The sequence below is a fragment of the Ranitomeya variabilis genome, chromosome 5 (genome assembly GCF_051348905.1).
Source record: "Ranitomeya variabilis isolate aRanVar5 chromosome 5, aRanVar5.hap1, whole genome shotgun sequence".
In the NCBI taxonomy this organism is placed as follows: domain Eukaryota; kingdom Metazoa; phylum Chordata; class Amphibia; order Anura; family Dendrobatidae; genus Ranitomeya; species Ranitomeya variabilis.
Genome location: NC_135236.1, coordinates 316955769 through 316972533, shown reverse-complemented (window position 1 = coordinate 316972533; position 16765 = coordinate 316955769).

The following is a 16765-nucleotide window of genomic DNA, read 5'->3' as shown; positions in this document are numbered from 1 at the left end:
ACCTGTAATGCACAATGATGGAGAATACACCTGAAATGCGCAATGATGGAGAATACACCTGTGATGCACAATGATACAGAATACACCTGTGATGCACAATGATGGAGAATACATCTGAAATGCGCAATGATGGAGAATACACCTGTGATGCACAATGATGGAGAATACACCTGTAATGTACAATGATACAGAATACACCTGAAATGCGCAATGATGGAGAATACACCTGTAATGTACAATGATACAGAATACACCTGTAATGTACAATGATACAGAATACACCTGTGATGCACAATGATACAGAATACACCTGAAATGCGCAATGATGGAGAATACACCTGTGATGCACAATGATGGAGAATACACCTGTGATGCACAATGATGGAGAATACACCTGTGATGCACAATGATGGAGAATACACCTGTAATGTACAATGATGGAGAATACACCTGTAATGTACAATGATGGAGAATACACCTGTAATGTACAATGATGGAGAATACACCTGTGATGCACAATGATGGAGAATACACCTGTGATGCACAATGATGGAGAATACACCTGTAATGTACAATGATGGAGAATACACCTGTGATACACAATGAAACAGAATACACCTGAAATGCACAATGATGGAGAATACACCTGAAATGCACAATGATGGAGAATACACCTGTAATGCACAATGATGGAGAATACACCTGAAATGCACAATGATGGAGAATACACCTGTAATGCACAATGATGGAGAATACACCTGAAATGCACAATGATGGAGAATACACCTGTGATGCACAATGATGGAGAATACACCTGTGATGCACAATGATACAGAATACACCTGTAATGCACAATGATACAGAATACACCTGAAATGCGCAATGATGGAGAATACACCTGTGACGCACAATGATACAGAATACGTCTGTAATGCACAATGATACAGAATACACCTGTAATGTACAATGATACAGAATACACCTGTAATGCACAATGATGGAGAATACACCTGAAATGCGCAATGATGGAGAATACACCTGTGATGCACAATGATACAGAATACACCTGTGATGCACAATGATGGAGAATACATCTGAAATGCGCAATGATGGAGAATACACCTGTGATGCACAATGATGGAGAATACACCTGTAATGCACAATGATACAGAATACACCTGAAATGCGCAATGATGGAGAATACACCTGTGATGCACAATGATGGAGAATACACCTGTAATGTACAATGATACAGAATACACCTGTGATGCACAATGATACAGAATACACCTGAAATGCGCAATGATGGAGAATACACCTGTGATGCACAATGATGGAGAATACACCTGTAATGTACAATGATACAGAATACACCTGTAATGTACAATGATACAGAATACACCTGAAATGCACAATGATGGAGAATACACCTGTGATGCACAATGATGGAGAATACACCTGTGATGCACAATGATGGAGAATACACCTGTAATGTACAATGATGGAGAATACACCTGTAATGTACAATGATGGAGAATACACCTGTAATGTACAATGATGGAGAATACACCTGTGATGCACAATGATGGAGAATACACCTGTAATGTACAATGATGGAGAATACACCTGTAATGTACAATGATGGAGAATACACCTGTGATGCACAATGATGGAGAATACACCTGTGATGCACAATGATGGAGAATACACCTGTAATGTACAATGATGGAGAATACACCTGTGATGCACAATGATGGAGAATACACCTGTGATGCACAATGAAACAGAATACACCTGAAATGCACAATGATGGATAATACACCTGTAATGTACAATGATGGAGAATACACCTGCGATGCACAATGATGGAGAATACACCTGTGATGCACAATGATGGAGAATACACCTGAGATGCACAATGATGGAGAATACACCTGTGATGCACAATGATACAGAATACACCTGAAATGCGCAATGATGGAGAATACACCTGTAATGTACAATGATGGAGAATACACCTGTGATGCACAATGATGGAGAATACACCTGTGATGCACAATGATGGAGAATACACCTGTGATGCACAATGATACAGAATACACCTGTAACGCACAATGATACTGAACACATCTGTAATGCACAATGATGGAGAATACACCTGAAATGCACAATGATGGAGAATACACCTGAAATGCACAATGATGGAGAATACACCTTAAATGCACAGAGATACAGAATACACCTGTAATGCACAATGATGGAGAATACACCTGTAATGCACAATGATACAGAATACACCTGTAATGCACAATGATACAGAATACACCTGTAATGCACAATGATACAGAATACACCTGAAATGCACAATGATGGAGAATACACCTGAAATGCACAGAGATACAGAATACACCTGTAATGCACAATGATACAGAATACACCTGTAACGCACAATGATACTGAACACATCTGTAATGCACAATGATGGAGAATACACCTGAAATGCACAATGATGGAGAATACACCTGAAATGCACAATGATGGAGAATACACCTGAAATGCACAATGATGGAGAATACACCTTAAATGCACAGAGATACAGAATACACCTGTAATGCACAATGATGGAGAATACACCTGTAATGCACAATGATACAGAATACACCTGTAATGCACAATGATACAGAATACACCTGAAATGCACAATGATGGAGAATACACCTCTACCTGCACCATTTTACATTACACTCCCACTGATGAGATGTCGGTAGCTCCGGCATCCAGATGTAAACAGTATTCAGAGAAGAACACTACCTCTTCATCACAGTGTCCAGTGGCTGCCGGATATTGCAGATCAGATCTTCAGTACTCTTCAGCATCCACAAAAAAAATGTTATGGAGAGGTGATGGTCTGCTCTGAAATTTCAGATTTTTTTTCACCACTTAAATAAAAACAAAAACAAAACATGTTTATTATCTGTCTAATTGTACTGACATGGATAATCATATTGCCAGGTCAGTTGTACCATATAGTGAATATAGTAAATAACAACAAAACTAGAACAAAAACAACAAAAATAGAATAATTGTTAAATTACACTCTATTTTGCAATTTTAATGCACTTTAATTTTTTTTTCCTGCTTTCCAGAACATCACATGATAAAATGAATGATGTCATGCAAAAGTACAACTTATTCAGCAAGGGAGGTGTGTTCCAACAAACCGCCATACATGTACGCAGTGTCAGACTGGGATGCAAAGGTCCCATCAGTAACCAACTTGAGGGCCCTACTTTTCAGCTACATGCAAATATGACTTTATCTTCAATCACAAATGTATATAATAATGAACTGGGTAGATTATTAAATGAATAAGATGCTCCCTTTGTCTGTACATAGTGATTCAAGTATATTGTGCCAAGTGCTGCTTATAGAAGGGCGTGATGGCCCACCCCTGCACAGGGGCCCACTGGAGGATTCACCTGTTCTCGTGTGGGCCAGTCCGAGTCTGCATACAGCGTGACGATCTTGCGGCATACGCTGAGTACCAACGCAATCAAATGCGGGTATCGGCTCTATATCAGAGCTGACATCCTGCAGCAGCGCTCACGATCGGTGGCAGCGGCGATCACGTTGTGCCGATGGGCTCCATGGTGACTGCAGACCGAAAGATGGCAGGTCACCCAGGGATAATGGCCTGTAAGCTCCACGTCTTCTCCCTGTCTGCGATGTACTGAGCTAATGCCCTGCAATGCAAAAACATTTTGAGTATAAGAATATAATGCAAAAGCATTGAGAGTATCAGGGCTGGGAAAATTTATGTCCTATCTTGGGAAAATGTAAAAAAATGAAAAAAAGAAAAAAGGAAAAATATTAATCCAATAATTACATATATTTATGTAAAAATAACAATAAACAAAAAAGTACACATATTTGGTATCACGGTGTCTGGAATAACCTGACCTAGAAAAAAAAATAATTTAAAAAGTGTAAAAAAAAACCTATGCTTTTTCATCATACCACTGAAATTAAAGTGGAATAAAACGTGGTCAAAAAGTAGAATGTAAATAAAAATGCTACTCTTGTCCCACAAAAAAGTCGCCATACAGCTCTGTCATAAGAGAAATAAAAAGCTATAGCTCTCAGAATCACTACTCTGTTCCATGATGAAACCTAATCTACTGGGAGTTCATCCCCAAACCTACTATAAATACTGGAAGCTACAACTGAACGATGTTGGTATACCATCTAATAAAAAAAAACACAAAAATTGAGCTTAACTTGAGTTAGTACACATGCAGAAGTCAAACGCATGTTAACATTGGCCACAAAACACATAAAACCTACAAGAGAAAAAAAGTGAGGAAAAAACCCTGCTGTAACTAAGTAAAAAAAGCAAAAGTGCATTTAAATAACAGAGTTTTTAGTAATACTGTTTTTTGATCAAAAAATAGCACAAAAGCCATCCCACCACGTCAAGGTAACTCTGATCGGGACAGTCCTACACTGTCTAATATTAAAACCTTACCATGTGTCAATGTTGACCTCCGTGTGAATAAGGGCAGACAAAAGGACCTGGCCCAACCAGTGAAACACCAGAGTGGGGAAGCCTTATATACAATTTCCAGCTCAGGAGAGGGGAAGACCACACCCCGGCTTGCACAGAATGCAATAATACAAAGAAAAAAAACACAAAAATTGAGCTTAACTTGAGTTGGTACACATGCAGAAGTCAAACGCATGTTAACATTGGCCACAAACTCTGTTATTTAAAGGCACTTTTGTTTTTTTACTTAGTTACAGCAGGTTTTTTTTTGCTCACTATACCATCTAATAGTAGTATGGGTTGGTTTGCATTCCGAAAGAACATTATCAATAAAGCTTGAAGGGAAACTCAATTTAAGCTTACGCATGGGGCCATTTTCACGTTCAATATTGAATTCAATTGCCCCAAATGCCAACTACCTAATTCTGATCTTTATCATGGCATTTGGCTGTGCCCTGATACTGCTTCTTTCTAGAAATCAGTCTCAACTGTAGCAAGCATACTTTATAGCTCATTACACCCCCTAGCACTCCTACACTACAGGGAGAACTCAAGAGTTAGATAGTGTCTACACAGGTCCTCCAAAACGTTTACATACCACAGTATTAAAATTAATTCTTAAACACTGCTTAAAACCCTCCTCCCCCTCTATACCTGAACTGATCACCCAACTTAAGCATTATATGGAAATAAACAGGGTAAACAAAGAATCACAAGCAGGTACATTTCTACTAAAATGGAAACAGTTTATTGAAAAAAAAAACAATAAGGAGGAGAAAAAAGACAATTATAAAACCTTTCATATCAAATATTGTATATTCTGGAAGATCTTAAAAACAATTTGGGCCTGCTCTGAATTGATAGCTGAATGTGAGAAACTATGTCTAGAAGACAACTAATAGAATTAATGCTCTTAAAATTATTGTTTTTAAGATGTCTTTTATGATGATTTATTTTATTGTTTAACCTTTTTTATCTTTTTATTTATGTTTCCCTTATGTTCATATAACTAAGACTTTTGGTACCAATGGACTGAATGATCTCCAATAAGTATCCGGAAAATATGTTCCTCACCAAACTCTTGTTTACCCAGTCTGCATACTGGACGAAAATGTTATCATTCTAATATGTTAGATTTGTTGAACTTATTGTAATAAATGTTTGCAATAAAAATTATATACGAAAAAAAAATTGGTGTTTATTTGTTCATTCTATTTCCCAAAGATCGCAGTAAGGCTCAGCGCACATTTATCCTGTGCTCTGAGCTGAGCACTTACACCAGGGTTCTCTGAAATACATGATTCAGACGGAACTCCCAGCAAAAGATTCCCTGTAATGAGACAGATGGAGACACTGTGGATGTCATCTGGCCTATGATCTAGGGGTGTCCATCTTTTTAACTGTGCGCATAAGCCAAGTCAACCACAGTTTTGTGCATCTCTGAAAAGAAGGACACTGCTGAACAGAGGCCAGACAGCGTCCAGAAAAACTCTGTTGCCTCATTATAGTGAATGGATGCCTCTGGGGTTTTATCTGAATCACATCATTCAGAGATGTAGATGGAAACCCTGATGTAAGTGCTCAGCGTAGATAAATGCGATCCAAAATTTTCCCAATAAAAGCTTCAACTCAATCCACAAAAAAGCAAGTCCCCACTCATGTCTGTCATCTGTCAATGGAAATATAGGGGGCTGCCACGTTAATAGCAGTAAAATAGGCTCTGTTAAAGCGCTATGGCTCCTCTCCCCCCAAAAGAAATCATTCTGAACCTCACAGTATACCTAAATAGAACTTAACATCCACATTTTGTATTTCTGTAGCAATGAGAGCCTGGATAATTTACAGGTGCATGTCTCCAGAAATAAGAGCTGGGCACAATGTATGGGTAAATAAAGTATGGGCACTTCAATATACAAGCACTACATTAGCAGATTTGCAATTTTCACTCCGCAACATTCGTTGCTGCTTGTTTTTGGCAAACACCTATAAAGTCAAAATCGTCACTACACCTGTAGATAAATTCCCAGAGGGGGGTGTTATTTCCAAAATGGAGTCACTTGAGGGGGATTCTGCTTTTCTGGTACTTAGGGGCTCTATATATATGGCGTCCGCAAACTATTCTACAATAATTTGTTCTCCAAGAATTAAATAGCGCTCTTTCGTTCCAGACTTTTGCCGCGTGGCTGAGCAGTATAGTACAGCCACATATCGGGTATTGCCATGTACAGCAGAAATTGTGTGACAAATTCTGGTGCTATTTTTACCCATTTTCCTATGTGACAATGTAAAATCTGGGGCTAAAACTACATTTTTGTGGTAGTAATGTAATTATTTTTTCTTCATCACCAATTGTGTAAGGTTTTGTGACAGACCTGTGGTGTCAATATGATCACTGCACCCCCAGATGTACTCATTGAGAGGTGTAGTTTGCAAAATTCGGTTACTTACGGAGGTTCTACTGTTCTGTCACCTCATGGACACTGCCAGTGTGACATAACACCCTCAAACCATTCCAGCAAAATGTGCACTACAATATGGTGCTCCTTCCCTTCTGAGCTTTTCACTGTGCCTCAAAAGTAGTTTTCGATCATATATGAGATATTGGCCTAGTCAGGAGAAATTGCGTAATATATTTTATCGTCAATTTTCTCCTATTATCCCTTTTCAAAGTTAAAAACTTGGGGCCAAAGTAACATTTTAGTGGAAAAAAAATAGTAATTTTCCATTGACTAAGCCCAATGTTATACAATTCTGTGATTCGCTTGAGGATTGAAAATGCTCACTACACCACTAGGTGAATTCCTCAAGAGGTGTAGTTTCCAGAATGGGAACACTTGTTTGGGGCTTCTGCTATTTTGGCATGTCAGAGGTTCATCAAATGTGACACAGCTTTCGCAATCTGTTCCAGCCAAAATTGCTCTCCAGAATTCAAGTGATGTTCCTTCCCTTTTCAGCCCTGCCATGCGCCCAAACAGTAGTTTTCCACCACATATAGGATATTGGTGTACTCAGGACGAATTGTACAACAAATTGTACTGTCCACTTTCTCCTGTTACCCTTGTGAAAATTAAAATATTGGGGTAAAACAACACTTTTGTGGGAAAAATTTGATTTTTTTTATTTTCATGGCTGAATGTTATAAAATTCTCTGAAGCACCTGGGAATTCAATGTACTCACTGTATATCTAGATACGTTCCTTGAGGTGTGTACTTTCCAAAATGGGTTCACTTGTGGGGCTCTACAAACACAACATGGTGTCCTCTATCTATGCCAGCCAATTTTGCATTACAAAAGTCAAATGGTGCTCCTGCAACAAGGGTGACTGGAGGGGTAGTTATGGCCAAGCTATTTAAAGACACAGTACATAGACAGAGTTCACTGAGCAAACTGTCAGTGAGCACCCCCTGTCCTTTGCACATAGATAGACGGGACCAACACAGCTTTTCCCCATAGGTTACCTTCTCTTCCTCTGGTCACAGCAAGGGTCCGAAAGGCAGCTGTATTCTAACGGGGAAAAGGAACTTTTATTGAACAAACGATGAAGGATGGACAAAAAGACAATTTCAGCACTGGCTTCCTGCTCTTTCCCTGACACGTGCTGTGGCTGTACCCACAACGTCCACAGTGGCCGAGATTCGCAGTACTCCAATCGCTGGCATCTGGGCACCTTCAGCGAAGGCCCTTCTTAAGTCCTGGGGGCCTGTGTTGTAATCCTTTGGTCCGTGTAAATCTTTCATCCGGGGCAGCAGATATCTCCCGTCCGGGAGTCAGGCAATGCCCCTTCTGTAGCACGCATGTGCCATGGCCAACCTACCCGGGCTTTCTGACCAGGACGAAGCAGCTTCCTCTTCCTGGAGGCTGCAAGTCCAGCCCCCTTAATTTACTAATGCTACCCTAACTATATACAGGCATTAAATGGGAACATCACAATACCATGTACTGTATAACTCATACACAATCAGTGCAATTAATACAAAAACACATACATTATGTCACGGTACATAAATGCACAGGGGTCATACGAAAGGAGAAGAGGGTACAACTGAGGGGACCTGCCACCCCCTTACACTTCTTCCTTTCCGTGCCCTGCCATGCGACTAAACAGTATTTTACAACCACATATGGGATAGTGGCGCACTCAGGAGAAATTGCACAATAAATTTTTAGGTCCATATTCTCCTGTTACCCTTTTGAAAATAAAATGTTTTGGGCTAAAGTAACATTATTGTGAAAAAAGGTAAAATGTTCATTTTTTCCTTCCACGCTGCTTTAATTTCTATGAAGCACCTGAAGGGTTAATACACTTATTTAATGAGGTTTTGAGCACTTTGAGGGGCGCAGTTTTTAGAATGGTGTCTCTTTTGTTTTTTCTTTCATAGAGGCCCCTCAAAGTCACTTTAAACATGTGGTCCGTAAAAAAATGGTTTTGTAAATGTTGTTGCAAAAATTAGAAATTGCTGATCAACATCAAATCAAAATGATGCAGATGTAAAGTAGACATGGGTAAAATGTTATTTACAAATTGTTTTATGTGATATATTATGTGTAAAGACATAAAATTGAAAGTTTGAAAATTGCAACATTTTTGCCAAATTTACTAAATTTTCACACAAAAAAAACAAGTAAAATCAAACAAATTTTACCACTACACTATCATGAGATACAATATGTCATGAAAACAACAGGATCAGTTGAAGCCTTAGAGAGTTATTATCACATAAAATAACAGTGGTCAGAATTGGAAAAAATAACCATGTCACAAAGGTGTAAACAGCCTTCGGAGCCCCCAGCAGTCTGCTTTACATTTGATGGTTATCAAAAATGGGGGGGAACCATGTAGTTTTTTTTCATTTGTTTATTTATGTGGCTGAATAGAAAGCCACCACTTAAAAATCTGTAATTTCTTTTCTGCATTCTATTCTCGTATAGTTGTGGCCAAAAGTATTGACACCCCTGCAATTCTGTCAGATAATACTCAGTTTCTTCCTGAAAATGATTGCAATCACAAATTCTTTGGTATTATTATCTTCATTTAATTTGTCTTAAATGAAAAAACACAAAAGAGAATGAAGCGAAAAGCAAAACATTGATCATTTTACACAAAACTCCAAAAATGGGCCAGACAAAAGTATTGGCACCCTCAGACTAATACTTGGTTGCATAACATTTAGCCAAAATAACTGCGACCAACCGCTTCCGGTAACCATCAATGAGTTTCTTACAATGCTCTGCTGGAATTTTAGACCATTCTTCTTTGGCAAACTGCTCCAGGTCCCTGATATTTGAAGGGTGCCTTCTCCAAACTGCCATTTTTAGATCTCTCCACAGGTGTTCTATGGGATTCAGGTCTGGACTCATTGCTGGCCACCTTAGAAGTCTCCAGTGCTTTCTCTCAAACCATTTTCTAGTGCTTTTTGAAGTGTGTTTTGGGTCATTGTCCTGCTGGAAGACCCATGACCTCTGGGGGAGACCCTGCTTTCTCACACTGGGCCCTACATTATGCTGCAAAATTTGTTGGTAGTCTTCAGACTTCATAATGCCATGCACACGGTCAAGCAGTCCAGTGCCAGAAGCAGCAGAGCAACCCCAAAACATCAGGGAACCTCCGCCATGTTTGACTGTAGGGACCGTGTTCTTTTCTTTGAATGCCTCTTTTTTCTCCTGTAAACTCTATGTTGATGCCTTTGCCCTAAAAAGCTCTACTTTTGTCTCATCTGACCAGAGAATATTCTTCCAAAACGTTTTAGGCTTTTTCAGGTAAGTTTTGGCAAACTCCAGCCTGGCTTTTTTATGTCTCGGGGTAAGAAGTGGGGTCTTCCTGGGTCTTCTACCATACAGTCCCTTTTCATTCAGACGCCGATGGATAGTACGGGTTGACACTGTTGTACCCTCGGACTGCAGGGCAGCTTGAACTTGTTTGGATGTTAGTCGAGGTTCTTTATCCAACATCCGCACAATCTTGCGTTGAAATCTCTTGTCAATTTTTTTTTTGCCGTCCACATCAAGGGAGGTTAGCCACAGTGCCATGGGCTTTAAACTTCTTGATGACACTGCGCACGGTAGACACAGGAACATTCAGGTCTTTGGAGATGGACTTGTAGCCTTGAGATTGCTCATGCTTCCTCACAATTTGGTTTCTCAAGTCCTCAGACAGTTCTTTGGTCTTGTTTCTTTTCTCCATGCTCAATGTGGTACACACAAGGACACAGGACAGAGGTTGAGTCAACTTTAATCCATGTCAACTGGCTGCAAGTGTGATTTAATTATTGCCAACACCTGTTAGGTGCCACAGGTAAGGCTACTTTCACACTAGCGTTGTTATGCAGACGTCACAATGTGTCGTTTTGTGAAAAAAACGCATCCTGCAAAATCTCCCTAAGGATGCGTTTTTTTCCCATAGACTTGTATTGGCGACGCATCGTGACGGATTGTCACGCGTCGTGTACGTCGTGCAACAGATGCTTCGGAATTTGGCGGCCCGCCGTCTGGAAAAAACGTTGATTGTAACGTTTTTTGTCTGCGTCATGAAAATGTGTTGCGACGCATCCTGCAGCATGCGTCGTTGCCTAGAATGGAAGCCTATGGACGCAGGATCCGTAGTGACACGTCGTATGATGGAATCCAGCGTTGCAATACGTTTTTTTACACTGAGCATGCTCAGAATCAGGATTTTGTAGCCAATTTCACCAGACAGCCCCAAATCTATATAAACCTGGCCTAGGGCTTCAACCACCAATGTGCCAGCAAGACTCATGCCAGAAGACAGCAGCCAGCCAGCAAGCAAGCATCCGTCCAGCCAGCATCTGTCCAGCCTGCCAGCGTCCAGCCAGCCAGCATCTGTCCAGCCAGCCAGCGTCCAGAGGCCTGCCTGCTATAGAACCTAGGCAGCCAGAGGCCTGACTGTGCTGCCAGAAGATTCCCTCAAGCTACAGCCTTCCAGCCAGTGTGAGTACTGCCATTTTTGCTTGCGTCTGTGTGCATGTGTGTGTATGTCTGTGTGTGCGTGTGCATGTGTTTGTGTCTGTATGACGTACTGAATACAGCCAGAGCTAAACCTGAATACAGCCAGAGGCCTGCCATCGTCCTGCACCAGCCAGCGTCCTGCCAGAGTCCAGCTCCAGAATGATGCCTGCCACTGTGAAGCCAGCCAGCGTCCAGCTCCAGCCTGAGGCCTGCCAACATCCAGACAGTGTGTGTCCTGCCATTTTTGCGTGCGTCTGTGGGTGCATGCGTGTGTGCGCGTGTCTGTGTGCGGCTTTGTCCGCCTGTGTGCTTTTGTGCATCTGTGTGTTTGCGTACGGCTGTGTGCTTTTGTGTGTGTGCGTGCCTTATTCCTTCACCTGTGTGCTTTCGTGCATGCGTCTGGGTGATTGCGGGTGCATGCGTCCGTGCGACTGGGTGAGTGCACGTGCATTTTTTTTTTATGTGATGTATTTACCAAGTAGTGTGGTCTGTGCAGCATGTGGTTTCAGTGTGTGAGCGTGTGTCTTGCGTGTGTGTTTGGTTTTTTTCTTTCACATTTTTTTTTTGTTTTATTGTTGAAAACATTTCCAGTTGATGTACTTGTATTGAAAATAAAGAGCATTTTAGCTCCTAATTGTGATGGTAAAAAAAAAAAAATTAAAAAAGAATTAATAAAAATTTTCTTAAAAATGTCCGTAGTATCATTTAACAAAGGTAAATGTTAAACTGGTGTATGTACAAATGGCCACACATGCAATACTGAGTTGGTTGAGGCTTTATTTTTTAAAGGTAATTGAACATTTTTAAAAGTTTTTTTTTTTTTTTTTATACTTTTTAAAGGGATATTTTAAAATCACATATGTGGTCAATAAGTTTTCACATGGTGTTTAGGCCTTTCAATTCTACATGTTTTTTTTTTTTTTTTTGTTTGGGTGGGTGGAAAAGGTTTTACAGCTTGCACATACTATTGAAGTAGGTAATCCAGCTCAGACTGGTGTGCCTTGGGTCTATATATTTGTTTTTGGGTTCGTTTCTCAAAACTGTTGGTGTTGGTCTGCATGAACATTGCTCACATAATTTGAACAGGGTGGTTATTAAATCTTTCAGATTACCTAGTTTGGGGGGTGGGTCTAACTATAAATTCTTTATACTTACAAAGCCACCAGGGACCACAGCCACCTTTTGCAAGCCACCAGGGACCACCACGACCGTGCACACACATAGCAAGCCACTTTCCAGATGTAAGTTTTGAAGACCACAAATCTGCCAATTCAATGTGTATAGCAGATTACAAGTGTCTTTTTACTTACAGAGTCACCAGGGACCTCAGCCACCTTTTGCAAGCCACCAGGGACCACCACAACCGTGCACACACATAGCAAGCCACTTTCCAGATGTAAGTTTTGAAGACCACAAATCTGCCAATTCAATGTGTATAGCAGATTACAAGTGTATTTTTACTTACAGAGCCACCAGGGACCACAGCAAGAATGTCTTCATCGGGGAGCCCTCCTCCAGAGCGACAGCGTGTAGCGGTAAGTTAAAAAATTTTTAGTTTTTGGTGCTATAGTTAAAATTTCGGTTAAACAATATATGCATTAATTATGTTTTCACAGGAAGCTGAAGCAGCCGAGGGCCTCTCCGAAGGATATGAGATGGGTGGAGAAATACAAGGAGCGGGCGCACAGAGTGTAAGTTGTGCCGAAACAGTCGCTTCACACATCACAGAGCACCCAATACATACAAAACACTTCATCGTACATCACAGTACACATACAACATATGCCTACATCAAACATAATTCTTTTTCTTTTTTTTTAGTCTGCTGCATGTTCTGGCCAATGCCATGAAGATCCTTCCAGCCGCTCCCAGAGTCGGCGTAATCGCCGCCGCGGTCAGACAGCAGTGAGTTTGTTTTTTTATTTTTTTTTCTCTTGGTAGTTTTGTGTTTCAGTGTAGTAATTTTTTCTTTTTTTTTCTTTTCTCAGTCTTCACAGCGTGCTCCCGACTCAGATGGTGAGGACATCGGAATCGATGTGGACCGCCTCATCGAGGAAGTCCACCAGCGGGAGCCGCTGTGGAATATGGCTGACCGCAGGCATGCTGATACCTATGTGACCCGTCGGCTCTGGGAGGAAGTCTGCCAAAACATTTTGCCGAGGTGGGAGGACCTTGCGCCAAGGCAGCAGACTCAAGAATGTAAGTATTCACTTTTCAGTTATGTTTTGAGCTGAATGGAATGTGTTGTAATTAACCCTTTTTTTAATTTCATTCTTGTCTTCACAGGTGAAAGAGTTAGGAAGCGGTGGCGGTCACTCAGGGATCGCTTCAAGAGGGAGTTTAACGAAGAGATGCAGGCCCCGAGTGGCTCAGCACGACGGAGAAGGACTCGGTATAAATATAGCCGTGCCCTGTCCTTCCTCAGGGAAACGATGCTGAGTAGAACGTACCGTATATACTCGAGTATAAGCCGACCCGAGTATAAGCCGACCCCCCTAATTTTGCCACAAAAAACTGGGAAAACTTACTGACTCGAGTACAAGCCTAGGGTGGAAAATGCAGCAGCTACCGGTGAATTTCAAAATTAAAAATAGATGCTCCATACTGTTCATTATGGCCCCATAGATGCTCCACATAAAGCTGTGCCATATATAATGCTCTGCACCGTTCAGTATAGCCCCATAGACGCTCCACATAAAACTGCCCCATATATAATGCTCTGCACAGTTCATTATGGCCCCATAGATGCTCCATAGAAAGCTGTGCCATATACAATGCTCTGCACCTTTGATTATGGCCCCATAGATGCTCCATAGAAAGCGGTGCCATATACAATGCTCTGCACCTTTGATTATGGCCCCATAGATAGCTGTGCCATATACAATGCTCTGCACCTTTGATTATGGCCCCATAGATAGCTGTGCCATATATAATGCTCTGCACCTTTGATTATGGCCCCATAGATAGCTGTACCATATACAATGCTCTGCACCTTTGATTATGGCCCCATAGATGCTCCAAATAAAGCTGTGCCATATATATAATGCTCTGCACCGTTGCCCCATAGATACTCCACATAAATCTGTGCAATATACAATGCTGCTGCTGCTGCAATAAAAAAAAAATCACATACTCACCTCTCTTGCTTGCAGCTCCTCAGCGTCCCGTCCCGGCGTCTCTCTGCACTGACTGATCAGGCAGAGGGCGGCGCGCACACTAGTACGTCATCGCGCCCTCTGACCTGCACAGTCAGAACAAGAGGACGCGAAGACAGAGCGGCGCCCGGTGGGTGGAACGTGGACAGGTAAATATGACATACTTACCTGCTCCCGGCGTCCCTGGCTCCTTCTCCCGGACAGCTGGTCTCCGGGTGCCGCAGCCTCTTCCTCTATCAGCGGTCACCGTTACCGCTGATTAGAGGAATGAATTTGCGGCTCCACCCCTATGGGAGTGGAGTCCATATTCATTTCTCTAATGAGCGGTACCATGTGACCGCTGAACAGGGGACGAGCTGCGGCACCGAAGACCGTGGGATGGGCAGGGGGAGCGCCAGGACTAGGTGAGTATGCGACACGCTCTCGCCCGCCGACCCCACCGCCGACCGTGACTCGAGTATAAGCCGAGAGGGGCACTTTCAGCCCAAAAATTTGGGCTGAAAATCTCGGCTTATACTCGAGTATATACGGTAAGTATTCAACAGCCCATTAAATAAATCACCATGTTTACCTGTCTAACTTTTTTGGTTTCAGTCAGGGCTTTTTCCTATCAATATATTAATAGTTTTTTTTCCTATTTCACAGCACCGTCTGTAGCCATCGGGCGCCTGCATCTACCTTGGACCCCTCTGGAGCGATCTCTCAGGAGTCCGCCACCGAGGGCCATGTCGGTAGACCCCACCCCTCTGACCCCTCGTCTGACCCTTCAGGTACCTCTGCCCCATCCACTTCCACCGCCGCCAGCACTTGAGCATCATTGCAGCCTTCGTTACTTGAAGCTGCTGGTCAAGAGTTAGCGTTCCCTTTACCCCACCCCTCTGATCCTGCCACGTCTAGACCACCACTAGGTTTGTGGCGGCAGCGACAGAGGGGTCCGGAAAGGAGCTATGCTCCTGAGTTCTTGCATCTGAATGCAGCCTTCCTAAGCGCTTTCAAAATTTTGGGAGAGCAAGTGACTGCTGGGTTCAACATGGTGCAAACACGCATCAGTGAACACAGCAGTCGCTTGGATAGGCTGCATTCAGATGCAAGTCAATCACCAAACAACCTTTTCTTTCAATCCATGCTCAGGAGCATGGAAAAGCTTACTGTTGACCAGCAGATGCGGGTAATGCAAGGCTGCCATGCTGCTCTAGTGCAGGTCACCTCAGAAGCCCAAACTACTTTCCCAGCCCAGTCCCAATTCCCAGCCCAGTCCCAATTCCCAGCCCAGTCCCAATTCCCGGCCCAGTCCCAATTCCCAGCCCAGTCTCAATTCCCAGCCCAGTCACAATTCCCAGCCCAGTCACAATTCCCAACCCAGTCCCAATACCCAACCCGGTCCCAATTGCCATCCCCGCCCCAAATCCCAATGTCCTCCCAAATGTTTTCTTCATTGTCAAGCTTTCCTTCCCCATTTAGTATTCCACCAACCCCAACAACACCCCCTACTGCTCAGCCTCCTGTTTTTTCCCCCCTTCCACTACACCCCAATCCAGTAGGCTTTCCCCACCTATCGACGTGGTCCAACCTTCCAGCCCCTCAGCTAGTATCTCCACCCCACATTTTACAGAATTGTGAAACTGTTGTGTTATGTGAAAAATCTTTTTCATTGTCAAAAAATTACTTGTTGAAATATTTTTTTTAAAAAAAAAGGTTTATAACAGTGTTTACAACAAAAAGTTTTCTAAAAAATATGGTACTACAAAAATTGTTGAAAGAAAAGGTAAACTTTTGGAAAAAAAAGGTAAAAAAAAGTTTAATAAAAAATTTTTTGGTTTAAAAACTACTTTTTGGTGCAGTGCCTTCATTTAGGTATGCTGGTATGGTAACAAACAAAAGGTTAAAAAAAATTACACACCACACGTTTAAAAGGTAACATATTTGGTTTATTACAAAACATACAAAACTTTTGCAAACTAATGAATAAAACTTGGTGTCAATAAAAACACTTTGCACAGAAACAAAAATCACCGAGACATGAAAGAAAGATCTCACACTATGTTGTCTTGCCATGGCACTTTGCCTACAGGTGACACAAAATACTGAGCAAAGTGGTCCCTC